General features: G+C 37.5%; 2 long non-coding RNA genes across 6 annotated transcripts; one reads left to right on the top strand and one right to left on the bottom strand.

Moving 5' to 3' along the window:
* The first annotated feature begins 4762 nt into the window (after positions 1-4762).
* Positions 4763-6728, top strand: LOC147535257 (uncharacterized). Its single transcript, XR_015227801.1, has 3 exons — positions 4763-4963; positions 6114-6167; positions 6637-6728. It is a non-coding gene; the product is annotated as an uncharacterized LOC147535257 (long non-coding RNA).
* Positions 6729-9851: 3123 nt separating this feature from the next.
* Positions 9852-18420, bottom strand: LOC147535256 (uncharacterized). 5 transcript variants are annotated; one of them, XR_015227798.1, is made up of 7 exons: positions 16417-17677; positions 16101-16304; positions 15589-15657; positions 15106-15206; positions 11546-11735; positions 10873-11085; positions 9852-10233 (listed from the first exon to the last, which is right to left on the bottom strand). It is a non-coding gene; the product is annotated as an uncharacterized LOC147535256 (long non-coding RNA). The 5 variants fall into 5 exon arrangements; XR_015227797.1 differs by lacking the exons at positions 10873-11085; positions 11546-11735 and adding an exon at positions 18291-18420 and having other exon boundaries at positions 16417-17629; XR_015227800.1 differs by lacking the exons at positions 10873-11085; positions 11546-11735 and adding an exon at positions 18291-18419 and having other exon boundaries at positions 16417-16488.
* Positions 18421-19502: the final 1082 nt, after the last annotated feature.

The raw sequence follows: 19502 nt of genomic DNA, 5'->3' as shown, positions 1-19502 counted from the left end.
GTTACTAGGACCCAACTACTCAGTGCAAAGAGAGCTATTGCTTAATCACTTTCATGTTGATTCCATGTTTTGTTTGTGCTCAATGTAACTCGATATTTTAGCTCATTTGTTTTATTGCTGAAATTATTTGCAGTCTTCGTCATAGATGAGCAATTTCCGTGCGAAGTCCGGTGGATTTCATACTGCAAGGCTATATGAGTCACTCTTATGTGCCTCATTCAGATCCGCGACGCGTCCCATTCCCTAATTATTGGGCAGTGTGTTCGATTATCTTTTCCTAGTGAGTTGTATTTCATTTTACGGGGGAAACAGAAGGAGCACCTCCTATTTTTATTTTATTTTTTTTGTTAAGGGAGCACCTCCTATGTAGCATAGCAAAATATCCATCTGTTAGAGAGTTTTATTGCCCATCTTGTTTTAAACCTATTACTATTTTCATAGTTGGATGATTTTTACATTATTGTAGTGAGACTTGAGTTAATGTGATGTAGACGCAGCGGAGAGAGTAAAGAACAATGAAATAACTAAGAACAACTAAAGAAAACGATAAACTAAACTCAAAATATTAATAACTTCAATTGATTTTTCTTCCCAAGGTGAATAATAACATAGACTAGATCCCCTTTTATAAGATAATAAGCTTTCCTAGTTGGACTCAAACTAGTATTCCTAAAATAATAAACTACTTAAACATAGAAACTTTAAAATAAAGAAATATCAAAGTATAGTAACTTCTTTTCTACTAAATAAACTATTATTATGACTTAATAGGGTGTGGGCACGCGTGGACGTGAGCCCACACGCCTATGCGCCTGCATCAGCACCCCGTTCCCCAGAAGGTTCGTCCCGAACCGAATGTATGATGGAAGCTAGCTCATCGGAACCCTTCGAAATCGGTAATAATGTGATAATCTTCTTCATCCATGGAAATTCATAAACGTTTAAACGACCTTTGTAAATAGCATCCACATCCGACTGCCAAGGACGTCCCAAAATAATATGGCAAAGATCCATATCGGTAACATCACAAGTAATGTCCGATAAATAGACAGAGCCGAAAGAGAGGGAAAAAGTACACATTCGATCAACACGGGTGGCAGTACCGGAATGAATCCAAGCAGTATTATAAGGGTGTGGTTTAGGAATAGTAGGGATACCCAAGCAAGCCACAAGTCTGGAAGAAATCAAATTTTCCACACACCCATTATCAACAATAATTGTACACACTTTGTTCAATACCGTTCCACGTGTGACAAATAAATTTTTCCGTTGAGAAAGATCATGTTTAAGAGGAGTAAAAAGTACCCGACGAGTGACTAACATAACACGGTCACCTGAATCCGGGTCAATACTGACATGGTCGGCCTCCTCATCTAAGTAATCCTGTTTTTCCACCAAATTTGCCTTACCGCGTAATGGGCAATTATTAGAATAGTGACCTGTCTCAAAGCAACGGTAACACTTACCTGGAGGTTGTTTTTTGTAAGGATTTTCGGGAACAATCTTAGCTCCGTCATCTGTTTGTTTCGGGATTTCAGTATCATCAGTAGGTTGTCGAATATAATTAGGACGATTGTAGTTGCCTCTGAAAATTGATCTAGAATCCGATTCAAAAGATCGAGCCACGCTAATACATTCCGATACGGAAGAGAAAGGACGGAGGTTGACGAGATCCTTAATGTCACCTCGAAGACCATCTTTAAATTTTTCCAATTTCATGGATTCAGTATCGGGTAGATTAAGCCTAATACTTAAACGCTGAAATTCGGAGGCGTATTCCTCTACTGAACGTCGTCCTTGACGACAACGAAGATATTCCAGACATAACTGATTTTCATAATCTGGAGGGAGGAAACGGGCCATCATAAGTGGCTTGAGTTCAGACCACGAGGATATGGGAGGAAGATGAGCTAACCTTCGTTGTTCGGATTCTTGTTTCCACCATGTTAACGCTGTTTTTGAAAGATAACCAGTAACACATCTAACCTGTTCTTGTCCATAAACCTGCATAACATCAAAGAAGATTTCCATACGAGCTATATAATCCAAAAAGTTTTCAATGTTGATGGAACCGTCATAAGCCGGGACGTCCATACGAATACGGTACCGAGAAGAAGGTGGTGTAGCATCTTGATCATCCTCCAGGTTGTAGTCATCCGGATCATTATACTTGTGACGAGGACGATTATAATTGTTACGTTGTATGGAATCGTGGTTGTTCGGTTCCGCATAGGTTGGTCTATTTTTGAATCTATTCGGTTCATAATAATTCGTTCGGTTGGGTGGACGAGCTTCATGGTGGTAAGGGTCGAACTCGGCCTCCAATTGATCCTCACGGTTTTGGTTATCGATGAATGGGTAACGCATGTCTCGGTTTGTAGTAGGTTTGTTTGGGGATGAATCGGGTAGACGGGTTCGGTTAGGGTTGTAGCTGTCCGTGTAATCATGAGCGGGATGGGTCACGGTGTCTGTTTCGTGGTGAGTTAATGGGTTGTGATAATCGGGTTGGTGGTGATGAGTTGGTGGTCCTCGGTTGGGTGTGAGGTGTGGTGATATGGTACGGGAGTGGTGACGAATTGGTGTATCCAAGATAGGCCGGGAAAGGTTCGGTATGGTGGCTTTGGTGTTGGGTTTCTAGTGGGGTGTTGTTCGGGGAGTAGTTTTGCCGTGGTGTTTGAAGAGGGTATGGTTGGGTGGTACTTGGGTTAGTAGTAGAATAATGGGCGCTAGAGTCGGGTTTGGTTGATGTTGGATGATCGTGGAAAGAGAAAGGTGTTGTTGTGGGGTTTATGAGTTGGAAAACCGGAGATGTAGGGTTGATGTTGGGTTGACCAAGTATGGAATTGGAAGTTGGTGTTGTGGTTGGGAGTGATAAAGATGTTGGAATGTAAGTAGGAGAAGAAGGAGTAGTGGAAGAAGAGGGAGACTTACATATACCTTCAAGTTGTTTAGAGAGCTTCATGATCGATTCATTGACATGATCGAATTTGTCCAATGTTTCCTTCTTGAAATTTTCGAAAGAGTCTTCCAAATTTGTAACCGAGGATAACTTCTTGTTGATGTTATCCCATTCGGAGGCAAAAGTTGGTGTCTTCTCTTTGATTGTTGGAGTAGGAACGGTAGGATTAACCATTGTGATTGGTTAAAAAAAATTTGGCTCTAGATACCACTTGATGTAGACGCAGCGGAGAGAGTAAAGAACAATGAAATAACTAAGAACAACTAAAGAAAACGATAAACTAAACTCAAAATATTAATAACTTCAATTGATTTTTCTTCCCAAGGTGAATAATAACATAGACTAGATCCCCTTTTATAAGATAATAAGCTTTCCTAGTTGGACTCAAACTAGTATTCCTAAAATAATAAACTACTTAAACATAGAAACTTTAAAATAAAGAAATATCAAAGTATAGTAACTTCTTTTCTACTAAATAAACTATTATTATGACTTAATAGGGTGTGGGCACGCGTGGACGTGGGCCCACACGCCTATGCGCCTGCATCATAATGAAAAACTAATTTAGTACAAGTGGGCTATGAATATTGTGCTCTGATTGGTATCTTGGTGATTTGCAAAATATTTTATCCTATTTGTATTTGCTTTAAACCCAATTGGATATGAATATTTTGTAAGGGAAAGGCCCCTCAGCTGGTTCCTCGAGTTCAGTCTCCTGACCTGTAATTGTAACCGTCTCCTAAACTGTAATTGAAGTGAAAATTGATACGGATATTTTGTAAGGGAAAGGCTGTTAAGACATTAGCAACCATCAATTGGCCACGACCTCTGTTGTAAGCGAAAATACTAGCTGTTATATTTTAAAAAAATTCTCCCTCTGTTACAGTTATGGTGCAACAAAAATCTAACCATTAGTTACAGTCTTACAGAGTCAGACCCGTGACAAATAGTAGCAAAAACAAGTGCTATGTATTCTTCATTTCCTATGGGTTTCTACATATTTGGTATTTTCCCTAAGTCACGAAAGACAGTCTATTCTGTAGTGAATTTTTGTTCATCTTCTCTGGTGTTGTTTGTTTGTTTTTACAAAACAAAGTTGAATGATCTAACCGAAACGTGGATGATCATTTGATCAGATGATGCGTACAAAGGTTGCTGCTTTTCAACCGAGTAAGTATGTTACAATTTGATTCCTTGAACGATGAATTTCTCGATGTCCATATCTGGCAAGTCATCGACTGGCTCTTAGAGTTCAGTCTCTTGATTGAACATCTGTAAGTTAATTTCATTATTTGATTAGGTCTTGTATGTTAATTGGTGATGAGTTTTTCTAGAAAATTGGTGTTTAGGGTGAGGACACACAATTAGAGAAGTATCAACAATATACAATGAAGCTTTCTACCTAATACAATTTGGGGGTCATTTTAGTTTTAACCATCTAGTTGGGTCGTTTTTAAGTTTTAATTAAATATTGTTGTTGGAGTTTTCAGTAAATCCCATTACGATAGTTTCCACATATTTTTGAGAACTGATTATTTTTGTGTGATTTAACGGTCAAACGTATGGTTAAGTTAAATTCGACGTGGCTTTTGGGCAACTGCCATGCCAAACTCATTATTTTGGTTGTCCGATCTACGGAACATTTGGTCCAATGGTCCAATAATATATGAGCCCGTCCCGCCCAATTCAGAAATGAGAGTGCCCGCCCTCGAAACGGTTGCCGGTTTCCCACCCAGAAATAGAGGCTTATTGTCTTTCAAACATTTTTCTTTCTCTCTCTATCGATTTCTAGGGGAAAGAACTGGGAAGTGACTTCGCAGTTTTAGGGTTTCTTGCGATTCTAACGATTAGGAAGAGATAATCAGTTCGTGAAGAGCTCATTCTCAGTTTTGGATTTCTTGGCGATTCTGACGATTAAGAATAAATAATCGTATTCGTGAAGGACTTCCAGTTAAGGATTTCTTGGCGATTCTGAAGATTAAGATAAACAATCGATTCAATCAGGTCAGGTATCTTCAAAAACCCTAGTTCATGGCACTGTAATTTGATTTTATTTCTGCTCCTATTCTAATTATTGAAACTAGGTGAAGTATGTTGATTGATTAGTCTTTTACATTTTCAAATTGGTGTTAGTACTCCAATAAATGAATTTTAGGTTGTGTTATCAATGATTCATGGATGAGTTTTAGGGTTTTAATAAACTGATAACCTGATTTATTTTGATTTTTGCTCATTTCTACTCCTAAAGCCTATCATCTCTAAATCAGAAACCTGTTAAACAATACCTGAATCTGCATGTGTTATCAATGATTCATGGATAAGTTTTAGGGTTTCATGTTTCTTATGAACTTAGATATGCAGGCCTTATACAATCTGTAAGTAGAAATTGAATTTGTTTGAAGAAAGTGAATGTCAAATTACTACTCAGAAATTGACATTAGTATATACATGGTAACCAATACCGAAATATTTCCATTTCAATATCTACTGAAATTTCCACCAATACCGAAATTAAACCAAGTTTCTCCTAACAATGCCTTGTCAAAGATATAGGTTTCGAAATATCCATTTCCATGTCTATCGAAATTTCCACCACAACCGAAATTGTATTACTTGATTAGTCTTATACAGTTTTTTATTGTACTGAGGTTTGTAACTGAAGCATTTGATATGGTACTGTAATTCGATTTGATTTCTGCTCTTTTGTGCTCCTTTCTAATTATTGAAATTAGGTGCAGTATATAGATTGATTAGTCTTATACATTTTTTAGTTGGTGTTCATACTCCTGTGAATGAATTATGGGTTGCTGTTCATAAACTGATATACCTGATTTATTATGACTTTCGCTCATTTGTACTGCTAAAGCACATCATCTCTTAATCAGAAACCTGTTAAACAAAAATTCAGGAACCTGAATCAGCATGTGTTATCAATGATTCATGGATAAGTTTTAGGGCTTCTTGTTTTCCTATAACATTTGAGGAACTGATTGTGTCAAGGTTCTCTCTCTCTTTCTCACTCTATCTGTTGATTTATCGTTTTTGATTCCCTATGTCGACAATCTAATTGTTTTACTATATGGATTTTGAAGATATGTTGCTGTTAAATTTGTGTTCTGCACATATGGATCTTATATCTTCATGCATTACACAGGCTCGCTGTCTCTGTCTGGAGTTTTCACTCGTTGTGTTTAGCTTTGCGACCACGGTACCCCTTGTCTCTCTCTCTCTAAAGTTCTGTTTCTTATTAGTACTTGAATTTTATAGTTTAGTTTACAAACTTAGATATGCTGGCCTTATACCATCTTAACATTGAAGATATGTTGCTGTTTCTTATATACACACTACTAAATGGTTCAAATATATAGTATAACTTTATAATGTCAATACAAAAATGTCTCCCTTATGTTGGGTACTGCTATCAAGAGTTGGGAATCATGCAGCAATTCTTATGTAGAGTTAAACGACCATTATAATTAATAATAGATATTTAAATTAATATCAGTAGATGATGGGGTTCAGGGGGTGATAGTGTTGATCGAGGATTCCTCATTTAACACAGGACAGCAAGATCTAAGTATGCAATTTGAGGTGACTTTGAAGTCACTCCCAATTATTTGGGAAGACTTCCATGTTATGTAATACATAGTCTTGTGTCTCAGCTAGTTCTTTTTCAGAGTGTGGAAGGCCAGGGTGCTCTAGGCGGACTCACTAAGAAAAAACCATATACCATGGGGAACTGAGCTGAGTGAATCTAGGTGGTGCTTACAACTAAGAATCTGGCTGGTAGGTGTTAAATCGAGTCGAGACTCTTGAGATCGTTCAGGTCCCAACCACCACAACAGAATCTTTGCAATTGGGTCCAATCCAGAACCACTATAAACTAGATGGTGTTTATTACCGGTAAGTCTTGGTTTATACACTTGAACAGTTAAAACCAGGGAAGGTGATATGTAGTCTGTCTCCGCCGAGAGAATCTCGTACCTCTCCCGAGATGAGACTCAGCCGAAACATCGAGTTAGGGTTTGTTTGAATTTCTCGTATATTTGGCCGATCTACGAGATCGAGACCAAGACGAACCTACTTGACTCGGCCGAACAACTGCTTTAATTTTTTGGTCCTAATTGCTTAATAACTATTTATTACCTTCTTAACTACTTATTACGAACTTCATTATTTATTTATTTCACTGAAGTGAACCATGAGAGGATTTCGTTTATTGTGATTGATTGAAGTAAAGTGAAGTCAGGAGAATAATGAGGAGCCAGGTAAGTTTTAAGTTAGGAGAATTTTTTAAGTTTGGTGCAGGTAATAGTGTAACATTAATAACAGGATTACAGGAGATTGGTACAGGTAACTAATATTAGGAGATTGGTGCAAGAAATATTGTGTCTGCTGTCTCGGCCGAGTTTCTCGGACTGGCGGTCTCGGCCTTCGGCTGGACCAAGACCGAGACAGAGACCAATATATAGCAATGCGTTGTTGTTCTTCGGTCTAAACCTAGACATGTCAATTGATACGACGAGCTTGCATGAAAGCTTTCCCCTCATTCAGGGTGAGAAATGGTCTGTTACCAAATGAATGCATGTAAAAAAATTCGAGAAACGAATAACATAAGCACTGGCACAGAACACAAGCACTGGCACAGAACACAAGCACTGGCACAGGCTGCAATGACTGGCACAGAACACAAGCACTGGCACAGAACACAAGCACTGGCACAGGCTGCAATGACGAGGATGAATATTGAGAACAATGGTCAGCAGTTGGGGACACATTCGCTTTCGGTATATCTAGTGCCAGTGGATCGGTTGTTAAATGTTTCTTACGTAATATCTCTCAATTTCCTCTTGTAACTTTCAATAATTTGTTCCAAAAGATGACTCTAACAATCCCTCTAATAAGACAGATAAACAACTCCAATTATACTCCAATTATGAGTTTTTTCTAGTTAATATCTTCTCAAACTTGTTGTAATTAGGATTTGGTTAAAAAGGTTAATTCGTTCACGGTACTAACAATCCCTCTGATAAGACAGAGATAAACTCCAAATTATGAGTTTTTTCTAGTCAATATCTTCTCAACTTCTTATTGTAATTAGGATTTGGTTAAAAAAAGTTAATTCGTTCACGCTACTAAGAATCCCTCTAATAAGAGAGAGATGAACAACTCCAATTATGAGTTTTTCCTAGTCAATATCTTAATACCTTCACGGTAATAATAATCTCTCTAATAAAAAAGAAATTATCAACTCCAATTATGAGTTTTTTTTAGTCAATATTGACTGATGTAATTAATTTGTCCCAAGATGGCAACAACCCTTCTTAATATGAAAGAGATGAACAACTCCAATTATGAGTTTTTTCTAGTCAATATCTTCTCAACTTAATTTGTCTCAAAATATGCCAACAACAAGATTTGTCTCAAAATATGCCAACAACAAGATTTAGGAGAAGTCCAATTATGAGTTTTTAGTAGAGTTACCGTATTAGTTCAACAAAAAAGTAGAGTTACCATATGATGAAAAATCTTTAATAAAAGATAATGGCTATTTTAATCCGGAGTTGTAAAGGTGAGAGTGCCCTTGACTAGAAGAGTATCATATCAAAATCGTAATATGCAATAAATCCAATTGTTCATGATCATACATCTGACTATCATTTATATTTAAAAATTATTTGTTGAACTAGTATACCATGGATGATACAGTTTAAAATATGAATTAAACCTACACAGAATTTCACAAAAACAAATCCACTTCTATAAAAGGATGTTTGAGATGAACATGACCCAAGATTCGAACGCATAATCCTATCTCACAATTATTCCTGTGTTTTTACGTTAATCAATTAACTTCCTAGCGAACTCTCTTTATAACGATTTCTCCCTCTCATACTTGTAATCTTTTCATATAAGAGCTAAGGAAGCTCAGTTGCAACCATTAGAACTCACCATTTCGACTCTTATAACTGTCTAGTTGTTCGATTTGGCTTCCAATGTCTAAAAATGTTTTAATTTTTTTCGGGCATACCCTTAGGCGCCAAATATTTGTTTCTATTAGAATTTTCGGATGTTTTTAATTCAAAGGAGAATCAAATAAAAATAATCGACTATCCATTGACCTATGACAAAGGATGGTAAGAGAGGATCAAGGGAGTTTATTGCATTTGTGTTATAAATATATAGGACATGTATTGGGACCGAGTGGGTGGTGGATTGGGCCCTCTACTATGATTTTTAACCTTTTTAAAAATGGATGCCCTTTAAAATTTCTTTTAATGTTTGGTTTTGCTTAAACAAAAAACTGTTTAAGGGCCTCCAAAATTTGTGGCCCTAAGAGAGTGGGCCTTCCTTCACTTGTACCACTAACACATGGACATCAGTAATGGATTTCATAGGGAAGTAGGAAAGAAAAAAAAAAGGGACAGTATATTCTTTTAGTTTGTTAAGTGGAGAAAATGTAAATGGCTTAGTAAATTAATTTTAATGATGATAAACTTAATCTCAATTGGATGTTTGAAAATATTATGCATTTGATTTCTCATGTATCTTTTACGTGTCACAGATGGACGTCTTCCACGAGTTGTATTTCTTTTTCACCCCTCACATACTGGTGGTGAGTATATGACAAGACATTTAATTGAATATTTAAGAGTTAAAAATATCGAGGAACACTAAAAATCGAAAAATTTCAGATTTTGCTCATATGCATGTGGGGCTGTACTCGATTCCTCTTTGATCGCAATGGCGTCCTTTATAGCCGAGTGCTCGAGTTACGTGATGCAGATCCGGACTTCTCACCGTCGGTGGTAAGTACTTTTTTTTTTTTTTTTGATGAAGTGGTGGTAAGTACTTGGATTATAAAACATAATTTAAGTTTACTACATAAACATTCTAAACTTATTTTAATATTCCGACCTTGAATTTTCAGTATGCACCATGGATGACGGGCTTACTCATAGTAAGCGGTATATCGTACTTGCTTATTTCTACGTATCTATCGCCATTTTTTGCACCATTGTTTCCAGTTAAGTGTTACATTACTCACTTTTCGAATATAATAAAAAAACTTTTTAAATCTCAAAACCGTAGTTGTTAAGCTAACAAAAATCTTCAAAGAATCTAATCGTATGCCATTTGCATAATTGCAGATTATCATATATCCATGCTCTCTGCTGATTTTACTTCAGCACCATGCTCTCCTGCCGGTCTTGTGGCTGAGACTACATAGACTTTTCCCATTTCAGGTAAGTTTTATTTTTCTTTCTTACTCTCTGCAAAAAGGTAGCAACTCTCTTTATAAGCACCACGGTCGCTGTGATTGCCATCTATTATCTATGCCATATGACAATTATTAAAGAAAAATGAACTTGAAAATATATTTCTTTCCCAATAATATCTAATAGCAAAGAACATTACACAATATACAATTACAAAAGTAAAATTAGTGATGAAAGAATAAAACATAAAAATAGAGAAGTGTGGAAATTCAACAGAACACTGAAACAATGTTTGACGTACAAAAAAAAGATATGACCACAAAATATAACGGTATGGTAATGTGAATTACTACTTTGCTTTAGTATTGGGGTTAGTCAAGAACATAACTCTTAGAGACTATCTTTGTCCATAGATTATCTAATTCTGTCACCCGGGTTCCCTACGCCCTAGGACTCAAGGGAGGATTATAGTTTACGTAGGATCTGCCTAGCCATCAAGACTTACTGATACCTTTCCACTACTGGTGCATTGTCTACTGATTGAGTTTTGGGTTAGATTGGATAATCAGACGGGGAATCAAATTCGTAGTTGTGGCACGAGGCCAAACATAGTAAATCTAAGGAGGTACACGTAATAACCAGTTATTGAGGGAGATAAACTCACAATTACCAATTAGCGTTGAGAAAGCTTACCTTGCCCCGAGAGAGACCATAGGATAAAGTAAGCGTGCAAGAGCTAGAGAATCCCGAGGTATAGTGAGAGACCTGGTGCAAGCTTTTAGAGTATGGTGGCTATCAGTCCCAAGTTTAAGCTAATCACTCGTAAGGTTATGTAGTCCGCCTATAGCCCAGCCTTTAAGCATCAACAGAAGATCCAGCGGGATAGTCGTTCTCTGTATCCAAATGCTAGAGTAGGAGAGGAGTAAGCTAACCTTATCCAACCTTTGTATCCGTAAATCCCTATATAGCCTACCAGCGTTGTACCCTTTTGCGAGCAAGTCAGCCTCTATTTATTAAACCCTTTCTAGAGTCAACAGCTAATCCTAAAATCCCTGGTGCGTAAGCAAGCTACCCTTCAGTAGTCAGCAACCCTCCTAAGCCTTGTTTTTAGGAGTAACCTGGGATCTTTTTAAGCTCGTTATAGGAAGACGCGCTATATGAGTAATCTATCCTAGTAGACATTATACTAGGAAGCTCCTGAGTCAACCTCTAATCTATAAGCCAGTCAGCGGGATATATGAATATGAACTTCTCTAAGAGAACAGTTCAACGGGTTTAATTGAATTCCGTTATCTGATCAGATTAGATATTATCTAAGACTGTATAAGAGAGACCTAACTAACTGGATTGCTAGCAGTGATCATACCCGATGATGTGAACCCGATTCAATCCGCTCTTGTGATCATATCCAATGCTATCAATGGGAGTGAAGTCCGCCTATCCATCAACATAAAAGTGAAAGGAGCCCGCTAACTACTGCACTTCCTAATGTGATATTGAGTTTTGCCTAAACTTGCCCGCCCATACTCTTAACTTTTCGCTTAAGCTGGAGTAAACTAAAAAAACCCATAAATTAAGCAACAAAAAGGTGAAAAGGTAGAAAATTAAACTAAAAAATAATAATTTGTGGTTTGATTTATTTTTATAAATTAGAATGTCTCGAAATTTGCGCGAATCAAAGTTTTAAATCAAACGTCAATGTTAAAAAGTTAAAAAATTAAAAAATTAAAACTAAAATTGTTTAAAGTTCACACCAGAACAACATTTTTGAATTAAAAATAATAAATATGTTGTCGTAAGTAAGAAATAAAAGATCTTAAATTTTAATTTTAAAATGTTGATTTACACAATTTTGTCTATATCTATATAAATTTATTTTTACAAATAGGTTTAAGTTTTTTATGTATTGATATTACAAAAAAATAATAACCATGTCATAGACTTCTCGAAGATTGATATTATTATCTGATAACTCCTAAAATGCACCTTTCGCGGATGCAGGCTGTATCACCTTTAGACGCCTTGGTGGTAGATTTCTTGACATCGGTGTCTAAGGTAAAAATTTAACAATCTGTGTTAGTTGAAGAACTCAAATGCCACTGTTATTTATTCATGCCCGCTAAATTCAAACATGTATTAACATGCACTTCCTATATTTTGGATTAGGGGTTTACGGACTATATGTGCTCATTGTTGCGATGGACTCAGCCCACTACCATGTGTCCAGACCACTATATTGCCATTCCTTTGGCAAACTGTATTCCGTACTTTTTACGAGTACTTCAGTGTTTGAGAGAAGTATACGATCGTCGCGAATGGAGACCTTTTTGTAATGGTAAGATCATTTTAACCTTTCTTATAATTATATACTGAAGCTCATATTAAAAATTCGTATTTAAATCTTATTATTTAATGTTTTCATTCTGTAGCTCTCAAGTTCATCACGTCTATGGCACCCATCATAGTGTGGGCGATTGCAGATGATAGACTTATATTCCACCACATTTGGATAGCTTTGAGTTCTCTGAACTCATTGTATCTCGTGACCTGGGATATTTTAATAGACTGGGAATTGATTACGAGGTAGTTACCATTTAAGATGAGTTTCTTTTTTAATTTAGAACCTAATTTCCCTACACTTAGAGCCTTTATGAAACTTCAGGTACCACCGTATTACTCTCCCATCACATGAGTGGAGTGGGCTCAGGAGGGTAAGATTCGAACTTTTTCTTAAATTTATTTTTCGAATTCCTTTTATATTTATTAATCTACTGAATGGGGCAAAAAATGGATGAGAAATCTTATATACACTTACCACTTTACCCGCCACACCCACATCTCTTTTAACTTGAACAAAAAATGCCTTCGATATGAGCTATAACAAAAACGATGTGTGCATTTAAAATTTCTAGAAAAGTTTTGTTTAGGGTTTATAGAAATGGCCTGTTGTCTAAAAAAGGAAAAGAAATGGGGTCTTTCTAAAAAGAAGATGCATATGACAGTTAGGTAAAAAAAAAGAAAAAACAAGGGGTTTAGCAAAAAAGTGCCGGGCCTCTAGAATTGAGTTTAACAAAACTAAAATTAATAAGCTAGTTGAAATCCATATTTTCTCTTCCACAAAAAAAAATTGAAATCTATATTTTGAAATAAAATATATGGAGTTGACGGGTTTGTGTAGGTTCAGTTGATACGGTTCGATTCAATTAAGACCAAATAAAACCTTACTTTTAACAGGAAAAGTAGTTAACAATACTATCAAGCTTGAACTCCTATTACACATTGTTAAGTTCTACAATAACTATTAAGGAACATTTATACACACTAATATTATTGTTTTAGACACCTACTTGGTCATGCCAAATTGGCCCATAAACCCAACGACAAATTTTCTCTGATTTCTAGGGGAATATATAGGCGCACCAATTCCCATCCATGCCCGAACTCATAATAAACTCTCTATCTGTATATTCATAACCATACCCATAAAGATGTTAGTGGTCTTTTTTTTTTTAATTTTAGTCTTCTTTCATTGTTGTGATTGCAGTTTCTCCTGTATAGTTGGTTTATATGTAGCGATAGCCTTCTACGATTTGTGTGGTTGTACAGGATGTTTCCCCGCGTCCGAGATCATCTAGGGATTGCATTTGGGGTTGCAGTCCTAGAGATTCTCCGACGTTGCCAGTGGACGTATTTAAGAATCGAAAATGGATTCTTAAATGCGGTGCCACCTAGAGACATCCGTGAGCCACTTTTATCTATATCTACAGAGATTCCACCTACTGGAGAGTCCCTACCTGCGGCATCAGATCACACATCACTTACTACGACATTGGACGATGCGTCGACATCGGACGATGCATCGACATCGGACGATGCATCGACATCGGACGATGCGTCGACATCGGACGACGACCCCCCACCATCTACACCACCTACGATCTCACAGGTGGCGCCGGTTGGCGGCTTACCATCCATATCAGCGGCGCGATCTACACCATTTACGACCTTACAGGTGGCGCCTGTTGGCGGCTTATCATCCATATCAGCTACAGAGGCACGATCTACACCATCCACGACCTTACAGGTGGCGCCGGTTGGCGGCTTACCATCCATATCAGCTACAGAGGCGCGATCTACTACAGACGACATGACAGGGTCTACACCATCTACAGTTTTACAGGTGGCGCCCGCTGGCGACTTACTTGTGCCGCTACCACCTATATCAGCTACGAAGTCGCCATCTACTACTACGCCATCAGGCGATGTGATCGAGTCTACATCATCTACAGTCTTATAGGAGGTGCTACATACGCCATCAGCCATCGTGATGGAGTCTACATCATCTACAGCCTTACAGGAGGTGCTACCCATGCCATCGGGCAACTTGTCGGAGGTGTTCTCACCTACACTTCAGTCTTCACTTACACTCGAGTCCTCATCTACACCTTTACTCTGCACTACACTTTAGTCTTCACCTACACCTACACTCTGATTTCTACCTACTGAGGCAACTTACACGAGGAGTTGATATATACATCGAGTGGTGAGGTATTGCTTTATTTGAGAGTAGTATGAGATTTCTAGACATTCTTTATATGTAGATCTTGTTTTGTTTGGTATATTACTTTCTCATATATCAAGTGTCTTCATATTCTTTACAATAATCTTAGGGGTGACTATGTAATGTAATTGTATCTTTACCATGCTTTTGTAAGTTTTGGGGTGAATACCTCTCTAGCTATTAGAAAAAAGACCACAATCAGGCATATACACAAAATCATCAGAGTTAAGTTATTTTAGGGTGTTGTTAAGGCACATTGCTTTACCAGATAAAAAAGTGGTCCTAAAATCCATCCAGCCATCCACTTAATGGGCACGTAAGCATGCTAACAGAAAGTGAGACTATGTAGTGCTTAGTTGACTCACCAGTTGCAGTTTGCTTGTAGATCCTGCAGGGAGATCATGTTAGATTTGTTTTTAGCAACGGCAGCTTGATATTTTTGTGCAACTTGCAGCGTTTGGGCCACCTGCAATGGAATTATGGAAACATGTGTCTCATAGAGTCAGAAGTATTACATTCTAGAGTATTCCTTGACAAACACCAACACAAGAATATAATGAATTTTATGTGAACGATTAGTTCATACTCATAAACCATAATGGATCTGCCACTGTTTGCTTTCAAATGAAAACAAACCACTTGATACTTATGCTTTTAAATAACAGATTGATTATGAATTTCAGACGAAAGAGAAACTGAGTGACTAAATTGAAGTGATTTCCTGGAAAACCACCAAAAAGAAAATGATAGGACCAGAGGTACTAGACTAGAGAGCAATTAGACAAACTCTCAACTAGACTTAGACGCTTCTAGCTAACGCAATCAAACAAAACAAACATCAGTAATACCTGTGGAGCCAACACTCTACGAGGGATACGTTCTTCATGCCGTAGTGCACAAAGCTTTTAGATCAATATCTGTACGTAAAATAAGCTCAAACTTCAGCCAAAGCACGCCACAAGAGGCTCTCGCAACTAAAATAAAATTGCAGTTCTAAAATTCCCATGTACTACATATGCAGTTTCATTGCCTTCATCTAATTTCATTACTCTTCTCAAGTCAAATAGATAGAGTTGCAAAAATCCAGCTCTGAGTGGTACTAGAGATTCCCTTTCCTTAATTCCATTCCTAGCTTTCATCTAGAAACTCTTATTTGAAGTGACTGAAGTTACTCAATGGGAACTGAAATATTTATATGATGTTATATGTGCATATGAAGATTGATAGTACATGACACTAAAAGCGTTCTGCTTTCAAGGCGTGGTCTTCAACTCGGAACATCATACGAAGAGTTCCATACAGGTATTGTTCTCTCTCTGATCATAAGATGGAAACACATATATTAACAAAACGTTTGTACCTTCAAGTCAGGGGTGAATCATACGAAGTTGACCTTCACGCGCTTCATCATATACACTCTCTTGCACAGCCTTTCCATATTCCAATATCATTATACCCAAGGGAAACCTATATTCCCGTGGAAAGTCAACAAACAAGAGCTCATCGATAACCCCTCCATCAAATTTCATCTTACTAAGCCTAGAGAGTACTTAATAAGTTGCCTCTGTCCAATTAAAAAATCAATGGAAGTAAATTAACAAGATTTCCATCCGTGGTTTTTTTGTCCACTTGCCAAAAACGAAATCAGAGAAAGAGATAATGGTGAACTTAAGTACCTTTCAACACCCACGAAATCATGGATTAGAGATCAACATTATGATAAACTACTTACCGATTCCCTTTTTGACCTGCAACCACAAACGTCACATTGCCATGCATCCTGAAAGAAAACAAATATATATATATATGTGTGTGTGTGTGTGTGTGTATATGTAGAAGAGACATTATATGCTATAAAATTAAAGTAGAAGTGGACCAAGTGGTATAGTTTAATATAGAAAAGAAAGATAAAAAGGAGCTAACTGCTAACAATTAATGCCACGAAAACAGTAAGCGCATGATGTCCATGTTAAGTTTGTGGTCATCCAACTCAAAACCAATTGGGAAGGAGTGGAGATGACCTAGAAAATCAGAAATTATAGTCTTGTTTGCTAGATTGTCCTTCTCCCGTGTGGGACTTCCTCACACGCCACCTCAAGTTTGGCGTCCTTCTCACTATGCAGTACGACTCGGCCGAGTCAGACAGACATTTTACAGACATTTTAAGTTCGGCGCATGATGTCCATGTTAAGTTTGTGGTCGTACTACTTAGCCTTCACATACAGACATTTTACCCCAGTTACTTGCTGCATGTTTTGTTACTGTATATGTTGTTTTAGTTTTGGGCCTTGTGGCTGCAGCAAATTTGCTCGTTGAATATGTGGCATAGACTGCAATATCTGTCGTGGTTGTTGTTGCCGCTGTAAGAGTCTGATGCAGTATTAAAGTTCGCATTTGTGGGCTATGTCCTTGCAACTGGATTTGATCCGTCTTTGCATCATTTGCATAACCTGCTGTTGCATAATATCTTCCTGTTTGATTTCAATGCTCAGTTTTTTGCCGTATATGTGAGTAGTTGTCTAGTCCCTTTATCAGGGAATTAAGACCCAAAATTTGAGAAATTTGGCCTCCTCGTGAAGTTGGTTTAGATGTAGCACAAGAACCAACAAACTGTCTTTGCTGATGCAAATGCTGATCTTGATGACAGTTTTGACCGTGGTGATAGACTGATAGTTTTGCTGAATTGGAGATCCGTGCATAATTGAAGATCCTGAAACACTTAAATTATTCGAAGATGATAATGGTGACGTTGGTAATTGGATGTAAGACTTTGTATTGATGCTCGCACTTCTCTGCAAGCTAGGTCCTCCGGAGAGGGACAAGTTGGCGCTGTGACTAAAGAACTCGCACCCACGCTTGGACCAGAGTCCGCCATGAGGTTCATATCACCTGAACCAGGAGGACCCAAAGATGAAATTTCAGTACCCGAAATAGAACTAGCAGAGTTTCCGACAGGGTGAACTCAGTTGGCCCTTAACTATGGCTTGATCATGCCCATCTCCCTTGAAGAAAATACCCGAGCTCGAAGAGGATTGTGTTGGGCAACCAGCCATTCATGAACATTGAAGAAATAAAACTCCATAAACTAATCCATCAAGGCCTAAACAACATATATTACTAAAACCATTCTAAAGTTTATACCTTGTAATGCAATAAAACCATTATAACTCCAAAAAGAAACCCTAACTTTCCCAACTCAAATAAAGTTTCCCTCAACTAAAACAAGATCAAACCTTGAATCTTAATACAATTTCACAACAATGATCTAACCACATAATTCATCACCAAAATACAAAAGAACTCAAACACTTAAATAACTTAGGATCTATCGAACTCAAAACCCAATAATCAAATCAAACAATAAACTAGAATGAAGTCAATAAACAAGGAGAAGTGAGAAATTTAAAAAAAAAAAAAACCCTAATTAAACTAGGTCAAAGTAACTAAATGTATTTAAAAAAATTAAACTTTAACTAAACAAACAAAAGAAAAAGTATAGCCCAAATTAGAGAAACAAAAACTATAATAGAGTGATTAAACTAGTACTAACCTTCAAAATGGAGCTGGATAAGATAAGGAAGAAGTAATCTCAGATTTCAACTTGTTTTCTTCGTAACGGCCATTATAGCTTCGAGTTGAGCTTGTTTTCGCCCTAACCACTAAGAGCAAGTCCAACCCCAGCCGGGCTGAGGCCAATAATTCAAATTATTGGCCTCAGCCCCCCGCTCCAAGCCCAGCCGCTTGGAGCGGAGGCTGGGGTCGGCCATTCAGTCGCCCCTAACATTAGGGGCGACTGAATGGAGGCCCCAAGTGACCGTTGGGGCCTCCAACGGTCACTTGGGGATCCCCCCTAGCCGTTGGATTTGCTCCAACGGCTAGATCTAGCCGTTGGAGCAAATCCAACGGCTAGAAATGGATCCCAACCCCTATTTATAGGGGTTGGATCCATTTCATCTCTCACCCTCTTCATCACTTTCTTTCTCTCCATCTCTTGCAACTTCCTCTACATTTCTATCTCTCTTTCTTTCAATTTTTTTTTGATCTTTTCATTTGTTCACCCATGGATCCATTAGACACCAATGAATTCGATACCCAAAGTTATATGGAAATGTTGTCCCCTTCTACTTACCCGTCGGCTCAATTAGGAGTTGATGATTATGAAGTATGTGAGGATTCTTGTGTGCAAGGAGGGACGTCTTCGACAAAGATAACTAAACGGGAACCGTATAAGCCGGATGAAGATATTTTACTTACTAATTGTTATTTGAAAATAACATTTGATGCGGTTGTCGGAAATAGCCAAAAATATAATGTATTTTGGCAAAAAATATCGGATGAATATAATGCGAGTGCAAAGTTTCAACGCACACTTAGAAGTTGTAAATCTCGTTTCAGTGAGATAAGCTCGGAATGTCAAAGTTTTATATCGACTTTGAGGATAATAAATAAAGTTCCAAAAAGCGGAGAAAACGATTATGACCGGGTAATTGTTTCTAACTTTTTAATTTCTTTTTTCTATCTTTTCACTTCATTCATAATATATACTTATATATATATTTTGTTTATTTTAGTTACAAAGAGCTATCGAAATGTATAAAAAAAATCATCAAGGTAAAGGGTTTAGGTTCCTACATGTTTACAAAATTTTGATGACACACAACAAGTGGATGGCAGACATGCCAGGAGAGTCAACATCCGGTAAAAGAGATTCTAATACCAATCCATCGGAAGAAAGACCAATTGGCCGTAAACAAGCCAAAGC

This window comes from Eschscholzia californica, unplaced genomic scaffold (assembly GCF_041429995.1).
Source record: "Eschscholzia californica isolate CP2 unplaced genomic scaffold, dmEscCali1.0.p SCAF_6, whole genome shotgun sequence".
Taxonomy (NCBI): Eukaryota; Viridiplantae; Streptophyta; class Magnoliopsida; order Ranunculales; family Papaveraceae; genus Eschscholzia; species Eschscholzia californica.
This window is presented reverse-complemented; position numbering and strand designations above follow the sequence as displayed.